Genomic DNA, 23,568 nt, shown 5'->3' on the forward strand with positions numbered 1-23,568 from the left:
TTTATTAAAGCACGTACGCTTTGCCAGTATCTAATGATATCCTTTTATTATATCTGAGTGCTCGTATTACGGTGGAACTTTAATTAAATTTCAAGCAAAATTTCTAAAACACGTCTGCACACAACACAAGCAAGAAGACAATGACAGTTAGCTAAAAGTTTCTGTCAAATATGCAAAAGGAGACTGACAAATTCACGGTTGAACGCACGATATTGACCAATGAGAGACTGCGTAACAATAACAGCCCCAAGGACTTATTATCAGTCAACTATATCAGCAACTTCCTGGTGGAACGCCAAAGTGACAAAGATAAAATCATGAATAATACAACAATCAACGAAAAATAACCCCGAGCTATAATGATATATCAATCTTTCTCTCCATCTACAATTAAAGAAACTTTGTTAAGACAGAATCTATGAAAAATGTTAAAATGAAAAAGGAAATAATCTGAAATTCTGTGTAGAAAACAACAAAGAAACAAGACAAACAAGAAACATTTTAGCAACAGATATATTTACACGATGTCAGATTCTCGTCAGAGTATTATACTTTTATTCCCCATGCAATTCTTATTGAAAATACCCGACACAGTTGCAAATAAAATTGATTATGAAGACTATTTTCCCAGCTGATATAAAGACTTTATTTTGCCCTAGCTGAAAACTGCAAAGATTCAACAATTTGAAACTATATAACTGGAAGTATTTTAGACAATTTTAGTGTTAAGCAAATTCAGGATCCCACGGCCTGCTCCGCTACTCCGCAACGAGATGTGTGCATATAGAATTCAACAACAACAGAGAATTATTACGGAACTATGGGACGCCGATGTGAACAACGCGAAACAGCAGACTTGGTGCCACATGACCGACAACTGATGTTTCTACTCTGCAGGGAACTGGCTGATGTTGGAGGCAGATTTGTTTAAAATTTGTATCATTTATTGTTTATTTCATTTGAATATTTAAAAGAAAGAAAGGAAATTTATAAAAAAATAAATAAATAAATGTTTTCGGTGCATACAAATGTATTTATAAAATGTATACTCTATACAAAATGTATACTCTAGATACAAGTCTCTCAGAATTTATACTTTTAATAAATAGATATCCGATTCGGCGTATACACTTGTAGCATGAGCGCAATAAAAAAAATACATGTTCAATGCATATAAAAAAGTACTTTATACATGTGCGCGTATTTAATTTTAAAATATTAGCATGTTTCAAAAGATATATCGTATCTATAGAAGATGTGATTTTACGGCTGTTGATATCTATAAACATATACATGTAGTATTTAAAAACCAGATATGTAATTTTGCTTTCTAATTTCAGAACCACTTATGTTTTATATGTATGGCAAACTCTGATAGATGCATCAGAAAGACGGAATTTCCACAAAATGAACGAAAAACGAAACAAACAGACGTTCATCTGACAAACGTGATACTTTAGAGTTATACATATTATATCTATATTCTGTTATATACATGTACTCGTGAAAATATAGACAGATGTGATTCGCAAATGAAAAACTGTTTAATTTCAATGTATAATGTAATATTGTAAAACTACAGACGAATGTTTTGAAAAGATATATAATGCACTTTATTTGTATGAAAGAAATCATCACGTTTTAAGAAATTCCTCGATTATATTTGTATTATGCTTGCAATAACTATTCTGATGCCTAAATACTGAGAAATTGTATCTATCTGTAATATTATATACTTTAAATTGTCTTTTAATATGTATGTGTAAAATTACCCAACTGTTAAGTCGTGCATTCAAAAGCTAATTACGTTTACTAAATTATACCTGGCGAACCCTCGGCAACAATAATCTAAACGATCAACATTAAGGATTTGTTATAGCTTAGATTTACTATTAATCTTTTTTATTATTTTTGTGGAAGAAATGAAGGGATTTGTAATGTAACAGGTTTGAAAGGTTCGGAATATTGTATATTCTATAAATCATTGTTTAATATGCTACGTAGAAAGATGATAAACTATCATACTTGAATCTAAATTGAAAAGCTGAATTGTCAAACCTGTCACAAAACATGTAGCCCAAGGGTTAAACAGGTATACTTAGTCGTTTATATCATTTACTTCCGGGATCAAAGTTAGATATGTTAAGGAAAAAGGCACGAGGAATTGTGTAATTTTACATAGCGGCTAGACTGCTTAATTAAGTATATATGCTGAAATATAATTATCTAGAGAGAGAGAGTTAGATTGAGAGTTAGAGAGAAAGATTGGTTATAGATGCTAGATTGATAAGGTGACCTTTACTTAATAATATCTAGCTAAAAATGTTATGTTTGAATATTAAAGACTGTTGCTATGATAAATAAAACTGCTTAAAAGGCTATGTTTGTTGTATTAAATGGCCACGCTACGTTACAAGGAAAAACAATTCTTCCAATGGCAGCAAAAATAGCTCCAAAAATATTAGCCCCTCTAGGCATTGGAGCCCTTTCTGGACTGGCCAGTACTGGTGTTAGTAAAATACTTGGAAATGGTATGATTTCAGTAGCTAATGATAAGAGAAATATGATATCACCATATCTTACACCTAATCAAAGAAAGCAACTAGTAGGATCTGGAGTGATTAAATTAACACAAAAACAGAAACAAGACGGTGGGTTTTTAGGTATGTTGGCTGCTAGTCTAGGAATACCTTTGATTACATCTTTGTTGAGTGGGAAAGGACTACAGATTGATTCACAACGGAGACCTTACAGACGAATTCCTATAGTAAAAAAAAAATAAAATTTATAAACAAACCTATTTCTAACTTTGAAATTGAACAATGGGTAAAACAATTAAAAATTAAAAACTTTAGGGGTGTATTTAGTAGAAATAATTTACTAAAATTAAAAGAAAAGGACGAGTGTGGAATCATAAATTTGGACGACTCTATTGGTCCTGGAACACATTGGGTTTGTTATTTTAATACTTTGTACTTTGACCCATTTGGACTTCCTCCGCCGAAAGAAGTAATTAAGTATATACCAAATGTAAAATACAACAATGTTCAATATCAAGACAAAACAAGTATGCTTTGCGGATATTATTGTTTATTTTTCATTAAAATGTTACAAGACAGAGTACCGTTGTATGATTTATTGTATAAAATACTAAAAATTAATAATGTAAAACAAAATGAACAAACTATTATAAATTATTTTAACCAATAAGGACATGTAAATTAACTGGAATAATTAATATAATGGGAATATTTAATAATATAAATGAAAAAGTAAATAAAATAGAAAGACAATTAATAAGAAAACCTCCATTGTTTTTAACATGTTATACCCAAGATACTGATGGTGGATTATTTCAATGGAAAACTGTAAATGCTAGTCCTGGTTTAGTTCAAAATGGTAATAATGTAAGAATTAGTTTTAATTGCATTTTAATTATTCTTGTTGATGCAATTAAATTAGATAAAGGAGAAGCTAAATTACAACTACAAAATAAAGAAAATGTAATTCTTCAAAGTTACAATGTAAAAAATAATAGAAAAAATGAATCTATTTCTATTAATTATGCAAATGAATTTAAAATAAATGCTGTTATTTATATTAATTCTTTAAACGTTATGAATATTCAGTTAACAATTTATGGTTCTATAATTTAAGTTTTAATTTAAGAGTTAATTTAAGAGTTAATTAAAGTTTTAATTTAAGAATAAGCTAATGTATCAATACCATTATCAAGAATGTATCTTTTATCGTCATAACATGAAAAAGATGTTTTATTTATAACATAACTGGAAAGATTGTGTTTATCAGAACGAATAACTTTAAAGGTGTGATTACTTTGGGTTGAATTAAACAAAGTATCTTTATAATTTTTATGAACTATTGTTTTCTTAACAACAAGTTTTTTAATTCCTTTACATTTTTTAACATTTACTTCGTTTTCTAATAAATATGAATACATTTTACTTCTTAATCCAACAAATTCAACAATGGGAATGCCAGCAGCTTCATCTTTAAATTTTCTAATTACTTTTTTATTATTATCAAAATAAAATTTTGAATTACTATCGTAATCACTATTATCAAATAAATCTTTGTCCTTATAAAAATCCTCATATGCATCTTTGGTTTTTATTTCATAACATAATGAATCAGTGTCAGTGAAAAGTAATTTACAATTACCCTCGTACTTTTCCTTAATATAATTATAATGAAAATCATACATTAAATATTTTGATAAATCTAGAATGCACATTCCAACATAACAAGGTCTGTTTAATAACAAACTTTCTTTTATTCTATGAATACCAAACAAATTCTTGTTAAACATCGTTGAACTAACAAATGAAGGTTTGGCTATGTATTTTAATAAGATATTTTCATCATGTGTTAATTTAATATTAACCCTCTTGCGTAAATTCTCCATCGTCTTACCGAATACAGAAATGTTCATTAACTTAAAAAAGTCCTTTTCAAATGAATTTTTTGCTTTAGATCTTTTTTTAGAAGGTAATTCTGTTTCTTTGAATTTTTTAAATGAATCCATGTAATCATATGGATAAACACCTTTTGTTTTTAATAATTCAATGTAATCAAATTCTTGAGATAAATATTTAAATTCTGGAATATTTTTTACTAGGTTATCAAATGATTGAGACATAAATTGGAATGAATCAATAAAAACCAAGTCGGAAATCATAAATGCCATATATCTTTCCATATTGTTAGGAATAACATTAATTTCTTTTTTGAATTTTCCTATTTGTTGCATAATAAAATGACCGTCATAACCTCTTAAATTATGAAAAATAACAGGAATTTTTTGTGTTAGTTTAAAATTAATATTACATTCTGAGTGAGCACTTCCTCTAAATTTTCCTGTTATATGACAATGGTCTCTTACTTTGATTGAATCTTCTATATATTCTTTTTCACAAATATGACAAAACTTTTGTTTTTTAAATTCACTTTCATCTTTTTTAGACATTCTTAGTTCTTTGTTAAAGTGCTCTTTAAATATTTCTTTACAATATTCCTCTTCCTCAAGCATTTTTTCAATAAACTTATAAACTGCATTAGGGCCTCTATAAATCTGGGTTGGTTTAGTATATTTATCATCATAACAACAAACAACTTTATAGCCGTAACCACAATCTATATGATTTTGATATGGTTCAGTAAATGAAGATTCAGTTGATGGTAAAGCAGTTAAAACTTTTTTAGTTATTGATTCAAAATCAGCATAAATTACAAAAGGTACTGCTAACCCTTTATGATAATTTTTAAATTGTACTTTACTTCCCTCTTTTGGCATTTTTACACCTTGGATACCATTAATAGCTAAACAATTTGGAATATGTTCATTTAATATTCTTTCTTGTGAAAAATTCTGTAAACATGATTTACAAAAATGTTTTTTATGTTGATCTTTGGTTTTGTTAAACATTAATCTATTAAAGTCTTTTATCCAAACATAATGTTGTTGTTTTTCGTTGGTAATTAATAACATGTCACATCTTTCAGAATAATGATATTTTGATATGTACAATGGATAAATACTATTTTCTTCATAACCACATATATTTAATGATATTTCATTTAAAACTTCAATTTTAGGTATTTGATTTAATGTAACAGGAAATTCAATTCCAGTGTAATCAAGATCGTTTATATGTTTTTTATAACTTGAAACTCTTTCAGAATGTTTTGTTACAGGAAATTTGTAAGCTAAATGACACCATCTAAAACATTCGTTATCATCATTCTTTATATTTATTAATCCTTTCATTGAATTTTGTAATGGTTTTGGTAATTCTAAATAACTTGAAGCAGCCAATGGACTATACTTATATCTATTTATATAATGAGCATCAACTGACTCTATTCTCCAGCCACTTCCTTCAAAATCCAATTACCAATTCTATTTATTATTTCATCAAAAGCTTGATGTAAAGTTTTTTTATTTCGTTTTGTGTTAATAATTTCTAAAGCCTTTGATTGAAAATAAGCTGATTTATATATTGTATCAGTTTTATCCATTTTTTGCAAAAGTTATTTTTAAAACAACGTTTATTTTTATACCTTTTAAAGTTTTAAGTTCAGATTTAAGTATTTCATAAGAGTTGTTTATAGTTAAATATAATTGATTCTTTGGATCTTGTCTATATGTAATTTTAATTTCAAATTTCTTATAATATTGTTTTGTAGATCTCTCGATTTCCATCTATATATTATATTTAGAAAATAAAATTCGTTAAGCAAAAAAGGATTAAAAAAATAATTAAAAAAAATAATAAAATAAATAAAGTTTTAAATTATCTTTAAGAAGAAATAAAATATTTAAATTTATATCTTTTTCCATTAGTTTTTGATATTCCACATTTTACTCGGTTTTCTCCTTTGCAGCACATTGTTATTAACCCAGAATTAATACCAAGGTCTTTAGACGCTGCATAATTGCTTTTATATGTTGTTTCTTCATTAGTATCACAGTCGGTTACAATAACTTTTTTAGGATTGTTTCGAATATTATTTGGTCTGGGACAATCACATAATCTTTCAGCATTTTCTTCTTCAGTTAATAGACAACCACAGTTCCATTCAAATAAATTTTTTAAAAGATAAGGATCTATAACATTTTGTAATTCATCAATGACATGATTTTTATATTCATCGCTAACTATTTGATCAAGTTTTGATTTAATAACATTTCTTCTTTTAAGAACTTTCTTATATGAATTTTTGTCTGGATTCATTATTTCTCCTAAAGTGCTAGATAATTTTGACATAATCATTCTATCTACCTTTCTATTAACCATCTATATATAATATACTTATAGAAAAAAATCTCTAAAAACGCATCTAAAGAACATTTAAAAAATAGGTAATATTATCTATATCTTTTGAATAAGATTTTAAAGTCATTTTTTCTAAATTGTTATCAACTGTTAAAATTTTAATACCTTCTTGAAACATTCTGTTTAACCATTCTTCGTGTAATTTGTGTAGTTTTTCTAAATAATCTAAACCAACTCTATTTTCTTCCGTTCTGTTTCTTTTTTGAAGCCTTTTAAAGCATATTTCTGGGTCGGTTTTAACATAAACAAATCCATCAATTGGATTTTTTCCGTATGGTTTTATAATATGATCAGTTAAGAAAAGATTGTATACTGCCCACTCGGGGTCATTTATAACACCATTGTCGTGATGTTGTTTTGTAAAAACGTTACTGTTAGTTAAATAACAACGTTCAAGGACAGAAACACCATCAAACTGTTTAGCAGAAGATAACATTTTTATATGACTGTTTAAAGTTGTTAGCTGAAAAGGAAATAAATATTTGGAAGGTTCTTGAGCAGCAAGTTCAAAAAGGTTTTATGAATTATAATCAGAGTCCATAACATTTTGCCATTCGTGAATTGGTTCTGGAATTATATTAAAATTAGGATTATATTCTTTAATAATATCTAAAAACGTACTTTTTCCTGATGCAATATTACCTTCAACTGATATAATTTTTCTCATTTATATAAAATACTTATAGAAAAAATCTTTAATTAAAGTTAATATAACTCTTCTTCTTTTTTACTTTTATATCCGTTAAGTTTAAATTCCTTCATATACGTTTCTAAAGGCATTGAATATTTTTTTTCTTCCTGCATTTCTAATAGTATTGTAAAAATATCCTGAATAACTTGTTTCTCTTCTTCTTTATTTACTTTTCCAATCCGTGCTTTTGTTATTAGTTGTTTTATTTTGTGATGATGTGTTTTTAAAATAAATTTCTTGTCGTCAAGTTTTAGTCTGTTAGTAAATATGGTAATTACTGATGGAACAGCGCCAGCAACTGCTACAAATATAGGAATAGCTGGAACAAGTGCTAATGCAGCTGAACAACCAAAAACACCTGCTGTAATATATAATCCGGTACTTACTCTCCCACAAAATTTATAACTTTTTCTGTAAGCAGCAGCTAGTTTAGTTAAGTGAATAATTAATTGATCTATTGTTTCTATTCCATTATTATTAGAAATTAGATTTTTATTACTCATTTATATAATATATTTTTTAAATTAAATTTCTTCCAATTCACTAAATGGTACCCAACTATTAAATTTTTCACTATAACCTTTCCATTTTACTAAAGCTTGTTTTTTCTTATAGTCTCGTCTAATAACTTTTTCTATTCTAAAAACCTCTTGTGTAGTAGGTAAAAGTTCTTGTTCATAAAATGAACCTTGAATTATTTCATCATTTAAATCTTTAATAGTGTATGTTCTGGGATTTGTATTATTATTTTATAAATTATAAATATTTCCTCTGTCCAGTTTGGTGTATATCCTTTTTCAAATGTCTTTTAAGTTTGCTTAAACGAACTCGATCACCAATTTTAAATTTTGTTTTACTCTTTGGTATCTTTAAATCACCATATAAATTAAAGTAAACAGTACCTTTATTTAAGTTTTTACTAGCTTCGGTTGGTGTCATTTTTATACTAGAATGTTTTGTTTTGTTATATTTATCAACCATATCCTGCAAATTATTTAAATAAGTATAAGTATTATTTGCTGTAAAAATATTTCCACATTATTCTTTTTAAACTTCTATTAAATCTTTCTATTACTACAGCCTTTCCTTCATTAAATGTATGATACATGTTAATCTTATTTTTATTCAAAAATGATTCAAACTTTTTATTATAAAATTCTTTTCCTTCATCTACCCATAAATTTACTGGTAATCGTCCTTCTAAAATTATTTTTTCAAATGCTTCAGTAACAGATTCTCCAGTTTTATTCTTTAATGGAATAACCCAAGCATATTTACTAAATATATCAATAACGGTTAACAAGTACTTTACTCCTTTATTATATTTTGAAAAAGCTTGCATGTCAACTAAATCAGCTGACCAAGTATCATCAATATCATTAACTATCACTCTTCGTTTCCTAAATTTTCTTTTAATTGGTTTGTGTAATTCTTCTGCTAATTCATCGCTCCATGTGATTCCGGGGGTAGTAAAAGTTTGCTCTACCCCCTTTTCCCGTTTTTTGATTTTTGTCCGAGACCAAGTGTGTATTTCGTTTTGATGGCTGGTTTTACAACTAAATGTTTTGCAATCTTTTCTCCAAATGTTTTTGATTTAGTTTTATTTAAATTGGAAAGCATTTGCTTATCACATGTACCCTTTTTTACACCACTGTCATAGCAAAAATCATGGTCCATACATACTGCATCCAGTTCATTGACAGGGGGTCCATTATCTAGGGGATTTCCTGGCCCACAATAATTATATCCTGGAAGTGTTAAACCTTTCTTAGGTAATAAAGGTAACATTGCTTTGTGAATATCTAAATTACCCCCTGTACTTTTAACAAACTTTGATTTCACAAGATGAACAAGTAGCCCTTATCATTTTTCTCCCGTTTTTTGTTGTAACATAATGAGGATTTATATTATCAGTAAATCTTCTTTCTTTCAAACAATATATTTTATTCTGTAAACTCATCTATATCATATGTATTTAAAACTTTTTAGTTGGTTTTTACTGGGTTTAAAACCTGTGGATTTTAAATTGTCCGGCATTGGTCAGTCTGGACCAAAGATTAAATGTTAAATTAGGTGAAATAGGGCTCCGCTGCGGTATTTTATAAACTACTCATACTGTCGTGCTGGCGGGGGCACTACCCGATAACTTAAAGCCATCACAAATTATTTTACGTTATGTCGACTTCTGGTTGGCATGCACAAACGCATTAATGTCAGCCTGAGAACAATATTCAAAGTTTTGGTTCTTTGACTACCTACTCACATGTTGAAGATAACCAAATGCTACCTTTACCTTTCATCTTTGGTAGACTGTCATGTTTACGAGCATAAAACGGCGTTTTTCTGCACCTTCAAAGATTAAAATCATGACACAGTCTGTACTGATGATCCGAAATCACCGTTTCGTTCACCTAGCGTACGTTTATATTTGGGAAGAATTGTTAATAGTGGCCACATTGTGCAAAAGTACAAACAATCATCAACAATTGTTATAACATGTTTGACGTCGTGGGAGTGAGATAAAGCCATAACATAAATTTGATAATAAACTAATGTAATAAACGTCATTTCCGTGATTCCATATAGCGTTATTTATCTTATGTACTTGTTAGCCAGAAGAGTTGCAGAATATGTAATCTAAGACTTATGCATGTGACTTGATAAAGGTCTTGGGCCGAAACGTTGTCGCAAAGAGTGATAATAAAAGCTAAAGTACTAAGCTTTGGCGTTGACGTTGTTTATTTATAGGAGAACTCGGTCTGTAAAGAAGAAAGAAATTTTGATTCAGCTTACATGTGATAAAATGTCTTCTCTTAACATTTGTATGTTGTGATAAAATGTTGATTTCAGACATGTTCCAGTTTTTAAATACCTTATTAGAATAATAAAATTTTGTGAAGTAAAAGACGTAAATCCTTTATTTTTTTGTTTGTTGTTGTTGGTGTTTTTTTGTTTTTTTATTTATTGTTTGTTTTTTTTTTGTTATTGTTTTACTGTTGTTGTTTTTTCCACTCAAAAACAGGGTAATGCGAGAAAGATATTTTGATATGTTGACGTCAATTTTATTACGATCTCACGTTACGTCATATTCCTCTATACCATCATGGGTGACGTCTATACGATAATAACGTCTTTAAAGTAATGGGTAATGATAAGAAATATCATAATTAATGATGAAATTAATGTTAATGTCATCTGTATTAATTTTACACTCAAATTTTATTATGTAGGTTGAAAGTAAACATTAATTCTTAAAGTTATTAACATTTGACATTTGATATTATGCACGTCTCTTTACTTCTATGTCAAACATATTAAAGTTTGACAGAGGGCTGCTTATTTCATTCAGTTTGCACACAATTATGAAGCTTACATCAAAATCATGTCCCTTGGGCACTGAATCACATATAAGTCAGTATTTACAAGTTTTAAAAACAACTTATTTAAACTCAAAGTATGAATTTAATAAACATAAAAACCCACATGTACAAATGTCACCTCGGAATTATAAACATGCAGTTAGGCATCTTTTATAGCCAAGGGTACAATCAAAACATAGTAACACTCGTAAAATAGTATTACTTTAAGAAAACGGTCATGTACTTCATTTCACACCAGTTATAATGCTAATGGACAAAGCAGAAATCTAAATACAATGTGTTTTCGCGCCCTAGCCATCTAATTCAAATTTTAAATATACGATGAAAGACAAAATAAAATTTGGAATCCGCTCTTAATATCTTGAATCAACCAACAGCGTTAATGGATTTAAGCTGTTTTTTTCAATATCGAAAATAAGCTCCATTACAGCTTACTATTTTGTAAAATAAGATTATATTCTACATATTTGTTATATTTGTTTGTTTGTTTGTTTTGGGTTTAACGCCGTTTTTCAACAGTATTTCAGTCAACATACACACACGTAATGGCGGGCAGTTAACCTAACCAGTGTTCCTTGATTCTGTACCAGTACAAACCTGTCCTCCGCAAGTAACTGCCAACTTCCCTACATGAATCAGAGGTGGAAGACTAATGATTTCAGACACAATGTCGTTTATCAAATAGTAAAAGAAGAACTAACCCCGAGCCCGAGGATCGAACTAACGACCACGCGATCCACAGACTAACGCTCTACCTATTGAGCTAAGCAGGCGGATTCTTGTCTCATGTACTCTGCTCTGTAGCTACGCAAAGCCTTAAAGAAACAAACTTGTTTTATTTTAAATTAAATTCTGTTCTGTTCTGTTCTGTTGTATACAAACAAGTGTTGTGCATTTTCTATTCTTTCTGATTAATTAAATAAAGTGTGTATTTGTTTCTTAAAGGCGGTAAACCACGTTCAAACAGCATTTATATGGCCTTTTTTTTTTGCTTTTTCTATATTCTGTTAGAGATATATTTCAGAAACAAGAAGACCCTTGATATGGCGTAAGATCCCTGATTAGAAATGTATGTTTCATATTGCAATTACTCTCCTTTGAAAAGGAAATATTAAAATCCGAAATATTTAAATTCATTTCAATATAACTTCAAGATTTACATTTGCATTTTACAAAAATTGTCATATTTCAGTAATCAGTTTTAGAATAGCACGCAGCTTCCGAATTCATTTATTTTTGTCTATGTTGCTTGAAAATGGTGGTAATTATTTTACAAACTTTAAATTCTAACAAATTTAGCCTAGACAACTTACTGCCAGTGCAAATCGTTGACAGCTGTAATAAATACTTCTTATATTCAAATAGTTCTGTAGCCAGAATACGTATTCAAATTTATACTTATGCTTATACTATTTTATTTTACTATGACAACCACGATAAGAAAGTGAAATTCAAAACACATCTTTAGTGAAAATCTAACGCGAATTAAGAACTTTTTAACACAAATGAATGCAGTTCAACAGTTAACAGTTCAAAAAATATTTTCTTGACAAAAATCTGATTAGCCACCTTTGAGAAGTAACATACAGTAACTGTATTATATTTATTTTGACAATTAAGCTAAATAAGTTCCAAATATCGTGAAATGCATCTGACTTTGAGAAGGACAATATCAACCACAGGCGAAGTCATGTATCTTTATTTCCGCTACCTCTCTTTTAAAAACGGTCATTTAAACATGAAGAATCCAACTATATCTAAATATACCTAAAGCAAAAGCATATTCCTTTTAAATGCGATTATAATTAACACCAATTAGACAGTAGGCAAAAAATATGAAACATCTATACAGGGAGTAAAATTTTGAAACGAACCTGCATATATCTAACATTAAAAAATAAAGCAAACATTTACTAATGTGTTTTTCCCTTTTCTTAAATCGGAGGCAGTTTGATACTTTTTTCTGGTATTTCAGAAGAATCTCATGTTTAAATCATGCTCATTAAGAATAAAGGAAGTATTGTTATTTCTCACATTGATCTACTTAATTATGAGACTTTAAACGAATAAACATTGCAATGGGATTGTAAATTAAACTTACTTCAGTGTGGCACCAAGTTAAGCTTTCAAATCGGAATTGGTTTAATCTAAAATGACTAAAACTTCGGCGAGCACAAATTTTAGCAACATCATTAAGAAAAGAATTTCTAACAAAGTTTGTGATGTCTGAACAATATTTAGATAACTTCTGATATCTAGTATCAAAATAAAGTTTTGAAGGCTGTTAATTAAGGTAATAAACGGGTAAACTTAAGCATTTTCAATCATTAGAAAGACTAATGTAATGTTTGGCCTTTGGGTTTAGAAAAAAATTTGTCTGTCATATTTCCATAAAATTTGTTTATCAATAATGTGTTAATCATCATCATTATCCTCATCATCATTGTTGCTGTTATTATCATTATTATTATTGTTATTATTATTTTATTATTATTATTATTTGAACTGTTGTGCGATAACATTATACTCAAACAGGTACATTTTAAAATGGAAAGGAAGTTCAGAAATACCTTATTACGTTACAGGAAAAAACTATTAATGTTCGTTGACACCTGTAACATTTAACTATACAGAGGTTAAAGAAATCAATCAAATGACTAGTTAACAGTGCTACTCCTTATCATGCTGCGCACGATTGATTCTGCCATCGCCATTCAGTCAGAACCCTTTTGGTAAGCACCCCTTTTAACAGTTAATGGTACCGGCCAAATTGAAAGATGGACAAGTTCATTACACTATTTAATTGCGAATGCGCAATGCTCTGTAAATTTTCCCAAACAACGCACGTTGAGTCTGTCTCACACAAAAATACTATCAAGATAACAGTCACTGTGGTAGAATTCTAAGGGTCCTTGTGACTGTCTGTGATCACATGTTACAAGTCGTCTTTGTGAGCGATCAAAACGTTAACCTCCGCAGCAGAAGCCCAGCATTACTACATATTACTAAAGAATCATATTATAAGCAAAGTATATCTAAGCAAAAGTACTTACATACATAATCTGATTGGTTTGCAATTGGTCGAACTCTAAAGTCATATGCATCTGCAATGAACAGCTTTGTTCGTAGGTCTTTAGCATCTTGTACTGTTTGTCCAGTTACGCATACGAGCACACACACAGACAAAAACAAAACAATACTAAGCAGATTCATCACGTTTTTGTAGAACACACCAAACTCTATCAAAATATAATACCTGTAAAAATATCCTTTGGAAGCATAGAATGCAACCACGAAGAATAATAGCAGACACGTTTAATTGTCTGCCTTAGTCGTCTTGTGATAATAATTATTATAAAATATAGATAAATAAATTACCTTTAAATATGTTTGCACATCGGATTTAGCTTTGCCACTACAATAGAAGGTTTAACAATTTGAAGAGCACAATACAACGGTACCTTAAATGTGACAGGCGAATTTTTGTTATTATATTTTTTGTTAAAATAGAAAAAAAATCGCGAAAATGTTGTATTGAAGATTTATTTCGGTTTTTCATTGTATTAATCCAAAACGAAAGTTTTAATCATGGTCGAAATGGATACTTTTCTAACTGTGAACACTGACCAGTGACCAGTTATAACCCTCTAAGGCCACCAAAGTGACAACCTAAACTTGTTCGTTCGCCAAAATTTCGTTTAAAGTAAGTCGAAATTTCGAGATACAAAATCGAAATTTCTAGACAGTATATCAAAATTCGATTGAATAGATAACACTCAAACAACACTAATTCATTTCGCGACCCCTTTTTTTGAAAAAAAAATCACATGTCGCCTATATTCCACCGTACAACAGACTGAATGTCAATTGCCTTTAGAATTACCAGCGAACTTAAGGTTGTTTAAGGCGCTTTTTGAATAAATGAAACTGGAAATATAAATAAGTTACCATTAGGTCTCTGGAAAAAAACGAAGGAATGTTATTAGAGAATTTAAGAAATTAACTAGATTTTTTCCTTAAGCAATATTGTCTGACAGAAACGTGTTATTCTGTTAATATAGGGTAGAAAAATTTTATATTTCAGACAGCATGCATACCTGTACGAAATTTTACAGCTGTAAAAGACCTGTATTTTGTTCAAAATAACAGTCGTGCTTATTCCAAATTTACACCTGTAGATTTTATATAACAATGTATAAAGCCATATTGTACAGAACTAGGATGCAATCTAGGAGAACACATTTATAACATGTTTCATTATTTTCTTCAGTTTAGTAATTTTTTGTCTAACTACAGGATTTTGTGAGTAATTTTGTTAGTCCACTAACAACGAAATAATGCATGCAGGTACTAGTTAGCGAATTAACAAAATACAAGTATATCGAGCCAGGAGAAATACATATTTTTCTATTCATTTATAAAAGTCAACATCGGCCTTATCCTTATTATTTACTCAATGTTATCCAGTGAGCTCTTTATCATATACAACATGTATTTGTTTTCGAATTGGATACAGTGTTAACTGATTCACGTTTAATGGACATACTATGTAGGCAGTGGACCTTAACCTTTCGCCTGCTAAATTTCCATAATGGAATGGCCCATCATTAATTTTAAGCAATACCACTTATAATTCGAGGGGGCGGGGTGTTCACTGAAAATCTATTGACTGAAAAGCAAACATTGCAGACCATAATCAGCCTGACCTTGGTCTGCTCTGGTCGCAAAGTCAGAACCACTTGCCACCGGCAGACTAAAGGTTAAATTACAAAACTCAAGTGGGCACTTCCTATTTTAGATATGTATAGTCAACTGCATCAAAGTGCTCAGTGTGAAATTCCTTTCTTTTCAAATTTGAATTTTGGTGAAATATTTGGAAAAGATGGAGACAATACAGTTAAAGTATTATTGTAGTTTAGATGACTAGGTAACTATTTTCTCCTCAAGATAAATGACATGCACTTTAATCTATAGGTATAAAAAAGCAAGCATAATTACTACACTGGCGTGTTATTTAGAAATAAAATTATGTAAAGATCAAAGCGACAAATGTGCTGAGGAAAGTGTGACATTTTTGTGCTGAAATTTGTCAACAAACAGACGATATTTTAAATTAAGTTAGAACCCATTTTTACATGTCAGGCTAACATTAGAATATACTGCGTTTTCCTCTATGAATTATAATTTATCTTTCGATTCATGTACAGTTCACGAAAACGGGGCGCAGAAAAAATATTGAGTTATTAATCTACACATATTTATTGCAAGTGACAACAATACTTAAATATGAAGATTGGTCATATACCATTTGATAAGAACATAATTATTTTTAGAAAAGTGAGCAAGGGGTCAGTGATAAATGACTCCGCAATATTTTGTTTGATTGATGGTAAGTGTGAAATCTCTGACACAAAATCGAGGCATTGTCATAATACTCATTGACTGTAAAATTCCATTTAGTTTCTTAATTAATTATGTATATGAAACTATTTACCGCAGGACTGACTTAGAAGCCAGCGGGTAACTTTATTTTCGAGATGTCGTGTACTCAACAGTGGATAATGGATAAATTGTCATCACATTTGGCGACTGTGGCGGAAGAAAAAGTCAGGCTAGATTAAATTGAACTACTCATTCTTTTTAAACTGCTTTCCATTTTATAATGTAATACATTATCGGATCTTTCCTATCTTTCATTTCAGCTATTTTATTTTTTCTAGATGTTTGTCAAGTTGATTTAAGTTTAACTTTATGCTGATTAAGCTTAACGTTACTGGTTTATTTTTTTAATTTTGTAATTCTGTTTATAGGTAAAGAGATGCCCTCTGAAAAACACCATTTGCAAAAGTTTTCAATATTACAAAATGAAAATAAAAAACAACTTAATATATATATATGATATAAATGGTTTGTTATTTTCATGACATATTCTGTCAGTCAGTTGAATTCTAACATCACTGGCCATGTTTAAAGTATATAAAGTGCAGTTTTGCAACCTTTTGTTAAAACGTTTTTAGAATATCTCCTTGGAGAAATACTAGCAAGATAAAATCAATATATTCCGAAACACTATGAATCAATTAAGACCCACATAACTTTGATCCACAATACTGAGAAAGTAAAGTTATTTAAACCCTTATCTGGTATGATCTAATTTCAGATCACAGCACTGTGATCGTACATCTAGGAAATGTAATTATGCTGAAGCTCTAAAGGCATAGCCCCCTTATTTGTATTCACTTTTTGACATAAAAATAATTTCCGAAAAGTCTTCCTTAATAACCTCCCCCCCCCCCCCCCCCCCCCCCCCAAAAAAAAAAAAAAAAAAAAAAATTCGACGTACCTAGCCTAATTTTTTTAGCATGTTACCGGAAACAAAACGTTTTTTTAGGCCTAAAAATATGATGTCATCAATGGGATTTAATTTTGTGACATCTTAACTAGTTAAGTCGATTGTCTGGTATTATGGACTGCCAATCTATGTTTATATTGTTTAAAGGCCAGTGGACCACACTTAGTGTGAAGGCCTGACTATTTGAAAAGTTTTGAAAACAATACAGAGAACTTGGATATACCGTAATATTATGGATAATACGTCAGTATTTAAGATGACAGTAAAGTTGGTAGGCAGTTGGTAGTTGGTAGTTGAACATCAGGAGAGCCAGTTGGCAATTCGCGATATGTTTCAGAAAAGCCGATTTTCAGACACATATGAATAAAATAATTCAATTTTACATATATTTTGTTCTTTCATATCAATATCCGACACTGTGAACGTATAGGTCAGTCTTGAAAACACTCAGGAGAGCCAGTTGCCAATTCGCGTGCGAATAACCAACTGCCTACTGGTAGGCAGTTGGTTATTCGACATTTTACACACAGTCTGTGTTTAGGTCGAAAATGATAAATAATTCATTCTAACCCTGGTTTTGTTCTTTTATGTTAGTATTTTTTCTTTAAATGCATTCAACAGTCTCAAAATTAACCAGGAGAGCCAGTTGCCAATTCGCGATATGTTTTAGAAAAGCCGATTTTTTCAGACAAATATGAATAAAAATAATTCAATTTTATCAATTGGCTGTACGTCTCGAGTTTATACTGTTTATGTAAATGTGAAATTTTAAGTGAACATAAGTAATTCAGAAAGTTATTTATGTTAGCAATCAATGTGCACAATTATTATTTGATGGTTATGTTAAATTCATTCAACAGAAAATGGCTAGCATATTTTCAGATTCTGTCTATAAATCAACACTTAGTTTGCAAGCAAATAAATGTATTCTATTTATCATAAGTTTTCTTACTTCCATCGAAAGAATTTTTATTCCTCGTTATAATCCACTTGATAGCAAACCAATTACAAAATTACAAGAATGATTCGTAATAATAAACGTGTCCATATTCCTTAATTGAGACGTAGAACGTTACACAATGTTTTCTAGACTGTTTCTTTGTCAACCCATTAAATGCTGCGTATCGTCTTAGCTTTTGATTAACTAATACACAAGTAAGTAACAGCTTTTAATTGATTTTGACAAGAGCAATATCATTTTGACTTTTTCATTGATTCAATGAACATTCGACAATCCTGAACACAAATATTAACTATTCATACTCAGCAATGATTTCAACGTTTATCACTGAAATGCATATACATTTGTCTGATCATCTTTATTCTTATAAATATATAAATGTTCCGAAGCAGATATCGCTGCATAGTAAAAATATTGTAAAAAAATCATTGCCGTACTTTGATATGGGTTATATACACTGTTTAATCTGGTTAGGAAAACTCACTGTCTTTCATTCACTCGACAAATATAAGGAATCTTAAAAGAACAAATTCTTATATCGCATTTTACGTACATAAAACACGTATTATACAAACTATGTTAGGAAATATTTCATTTTATAGCACGGTAATGAAAAAGGTTTCACAGAAATAAAGTAATGCTAATGATGAAGAAACTCCATTAATGTGATGCACTTTAAAAGTTTATATGGTAAAGTATCATTTAACGGAATAAGTTTTGTGTGTAGGAAAGTCCAATGCAAGAAGCGTGATTTTCTAGTCCTTCGGTATAATATGCTATTCAATATCTATCTATGATAAAGTTCTGCTTCATGGTAAGCCTTAAACATCTAGAAAAAAAAATCAAACAACACCAATCATAGAAACCTAAACAATCTACTTATACATGTTACATGACCTCTCTGCAAAACTTATCTGCTATAGTTGCTTGATTGCGTTCTATGCCTTTAAGTTCTATTTATTACCTTCTTACGATCACATGCAATATTATACAATCCTGCACATAACCTGACAGGTCTGTAATAGCCGGGTGCATTTCCTTATCCTACGCGGCCTGCCTTTTTAACCTGTAATTCTACAGCGCTGTCAAAACTGAATATAAGAATGCAAAAGCTAGGGGCATGTTACAGGTAATTAAGATTATCTTATTGAACTGTTTCTATTTCTGAACATTTTAAATACACATCTAAAACAATGGTCAGTAAACATTTTCTCAATGGTCCTGAAATAGATTCTCGCTCCAACTAGGTATTGGACAAATCACATTAAAACACATTATAACAGTAATTGTGAATTATAATTGTCTTACCACATAATGATTTTAGTTATAGGTATATTTTCACAAAATTGCTCATTAACCTTTTAAATACCAACTATAAATTATCATAATTGTAGGAATTGATATAATGGATACATTAGCTACTTTTGAAAAGTTTAGATCGGTTGTCCTTTTTGAGCTTAAGATGATGGTAGAGCAATTTGCTAATGTAACTGATATTATATTTTACTATACTGAGTTTCAAAAAGAGAATAAATAAATACAATTAAAGCAGTATATATTTATATATTTCATGAAAATAAGTTTGAAAAAATATTGAATTGGTGACAGTTACTGTTTCTAGTTAATCTATTATCAGAAATATTATAGCATTTTATATAGCAAAACGTTCACATATATTAAATATATTGAAATATACAGTTTTCCACTGCCTAAGAAAACAGTTTTTACCGAGTTTTAAAAATAATTAGATATAACTTTAAGATATAATTTTCTAGAGTTTGGTACTGATTTCAACATCTTCAGAAAGTGAAAAATGAAACTTGAGCTTGAATCGTGGCATGGTAGAGAACAATTAAATAAGCAGATGGTTCTAGAATTTGGCAGAACTGTTGAAAAATGATTTCCACGAAATTGTACGCTTTGATTACTAAAATTGCAAATGCTCTGAATTTGATCTAAACTTGTTGTAACAATGTATATACATTAGGGTTCTATTGCAATTAGCATGCAGGAATGTAAGCACTTTCTACGCACAAACTACACAATAAGCGGCATTATGCTGTTGTTTGTAGAAATTAGTTCTTATTACATACTGGCACTTAGCGATGATATACTATGTCTTGTGAAACATGGTTCCCGTCATATACTAACACCTACCGACGTGATTCAGTTTCTTTTGAGTCTACATTATAACTGAATATTTCTTGAAGTTATCAACAAGTACTTTTGAATCTGTTCATAACGGTGAAGCGTTCACAACATGACTGACCTAGATTTATCACAATAAACAGACGATTACTAAATCACATTTATTGGTATGAACAATCTCATTTATTGACAAATATATAAATTTCTTTATTTACGTCTCATTCTAGCATACATGCACTTCATACAATTACAATGTAATAAAAACATAAAATCATATGCAAGACCATTCTATTATTGAATTATAGGAGACTAAATTAATTACTATACATATCACAAAATTCTATCACATTACTATTATTGTATTAAGAAAGATTAAAAAACCAATATGATGTGTAAAAACCGAGAAGCTGGCATTAATCTGGGCTTTTAATGGCCTAAAAACTGCCATAAAACTAGAAATTGCATTAAAAAACTGAAAGGCCAAAACACCACTAACGTGTTTCTCATAAATAAAATGGTTTTAAAAGAACAAATATTATAACAGATCAGATCTGACACAGGCTTTAAACATTTCGTGTGATCATGTAATAAAATTATTAAAAAGCGTATGTTTTCACGGAAATGCACATTCATTAAAATAAGTTTGAAAAATTTCTTAACTTCAGCCAAATACATGCAAATGCATTAAATGCCACCGATGGTATAGAAATTGTTAATGGTTTAAATATTACAAACAATTAAGTGTTTGCAATTAATTAATAACGATCTTGTAAAGGAAAGAAAACAAAATATAAGGTAAATGTAAGAAAGGAAAAAAATCGGAGTTCATTCACATGGATGACAAAATAAGCGTACCTAATATATTTTCTGATTATAATTATGTCGTTCATTTCGCACTAACTCAGAGAAACAAGTTATGTCTCAGACAAATCTTTACATGCATTTCAGGGAGGCTGCGTTCTTGCAACACACATATATGGTTAACAGGTAATTATTTTCCGGTATGAAAATCTCAAATTTTACAAAGCAATTATATATATTATATATATATATATATATAATTCTTATTTTTTAATTTAAATATGTGATCTAGTAAGATCAGTAAGGACGTGATTTTATCGTTATTGTTTCAGATATGTTAGACATAAAAAGGAAAAAGTGTATATCTAAAGCAAATTAAATTTCCCTTCTTCATTTTTCAAATAATATTTTAATTGAAGAAATGATCAGATTTAGCATACGTAACATTGCGTGATGCACCGAATTCACAGAGTTGCACGGATGCAGTAACAGAATGTATGCGTTTTCGTGTGCAACGATTAACCTTAACAACCAACTATTCTTACAGCATTACTTTTAAATTGAATAGTCCTCTCACCTTTTTAACTGAAAGACGTGGATTACAGCTATTTTTCTTATAAATATGTTATGCGTAGTTTTCTCTCAGTAGCAAACAAAATACGGCAAAACATGATTTCACAAGGATTAAATGCCGCTAATTCGAGCCGAAACAATATTTAGTTTGTTTGAAATTCTGGATGCTATCCGTTCGGTATGTTGCTTTACTATTACGTTAAATAAATAAAAAATGTCTTTCATAGGAAACCCCTTCACGAACACCTCGTCAGTAGAAATTTATTTGTCGGCAGAATATTTATTAAACTGTCGGCAACTTTAAATCTTACCTTCGGCAGTCATCTGCTTTTACATAAGTTATGATATCCAAAGCAAAGAAATGCTCGTGTAAATAGCTATATAGAAATACTACCGAAATATTTAAGTATGTACTTAATGATGTTTTCGCAGAAGGCAGATTTATTAAAATACGATAAAGCAGCTAACGAAACAGGTCATAAGACATACCGGTATATCAAAGCAACGAATCCCCAGTGGACTTAATAAATACATCTGCGGATGTCGCTTTATTGTTTTTTGTACTTGTAGTATGTGTAAATGTTGAGTTCTGCTCAACCCGGGGCTAGAGGGCGTGAACGATAGCATGCATTTTCACTATCGTCCATGAACAGGCTGAATCAAACCGAGCCTTTTTTGTCGTTTTGAGTGACCTGTGGAGTTTCAAATTTTTCTATTTTATGATCTGCCTAACCTGTTTTCTCACAGAAAATCGGGAGTGATAACGTAACCTCTAAAAACGATTGAACATCAAACATGCAGTGTGTCTACAAATATTCCAAAAATTGTGCTGAATACACTAAAACAAATTGCTATGATCCAGAATCGTAAGTATTTTCATCATATAAATGACATAAAAATAAGTAATATACATTGTCGCAAAAAATGTCTAGATGACTGTTGTATTTTAAAACAAATCGGAATTAACGATAGCCAAATTTAGCAAATTACTTATTATTTAAGCTTTGATAAGGACAGCCCTGCACAATGAGTTTCGTGTCGACATAATTTGCCTTCTTTGAAGTTTTACACGAATACAATATGGTAGATAGAATGCCCTGGTTAGTTATAAACCTAATCATACAGGTAATTAGTCTAAACAGACAGCTCATAACTGCAATTCAAACCAGATAACGTTCCTTGCTTAAACATTTCTTGAAGAACTAAACCAGCACTATTAAGACATTGAAAATGAAACGATCGGTAAAAAAGTAAGCATCAGTGCTTGTGTGAGTTTCCTATTCAAGGTATCTTAAGCGTAGAACAGAAGTTTCTAAAATTTTATAATAGTTTTCATTTTTTACAAATTTATGGTTAATGTGACGTATACTTAAATTCCTCAGCTCATGTGTCTTATTACTAATAATATTGACAACTTATATATATATTACTTCTATTACTTATGTTATACGTGCTGAATTTCTGTCCCTACAGCTGTATGCCAACAAAAATGTTAAAACATCCGAGTTGCTGTAATGACATAATGATTATTTTGCCAGTAAGTAAACATAATTCACTTTCAACCGTCTATTTATTTTTGAAACTGTCCTAACATAAACGACAGCATGTGACTTAAGTTAAAAACAAGTGTATCGGTGTGCGATGGGGGTTTAACGCCTATTTCAGCAATTGTTCAGTATATATGAAGACGGTGTCCATTTGTAGTAATGAGCACAATGCTTAATTATAAAGCAAATGTCTGCAAAATGATTAAAGAGCGAAACAATACTATTGTCAAATCGTTCTTTTGGGTCAAGTTCAATTAT

This window comes from Mercenaria mercenaria, chromosome 1 (genome assembly GCF_021730395.1).
Source record: "Mercenaria mercenaria strain notata chromosome 1, MADL_Memer_1, whole genome shotgun sequence".
NCBI classification, from domain to species: domain Eukaryota; kingdom Metazoa; phylum Mollusca; class Bivalvia; order Venerida; family Veneridae; genus Mercenaria; species Mercenaria mercenaria.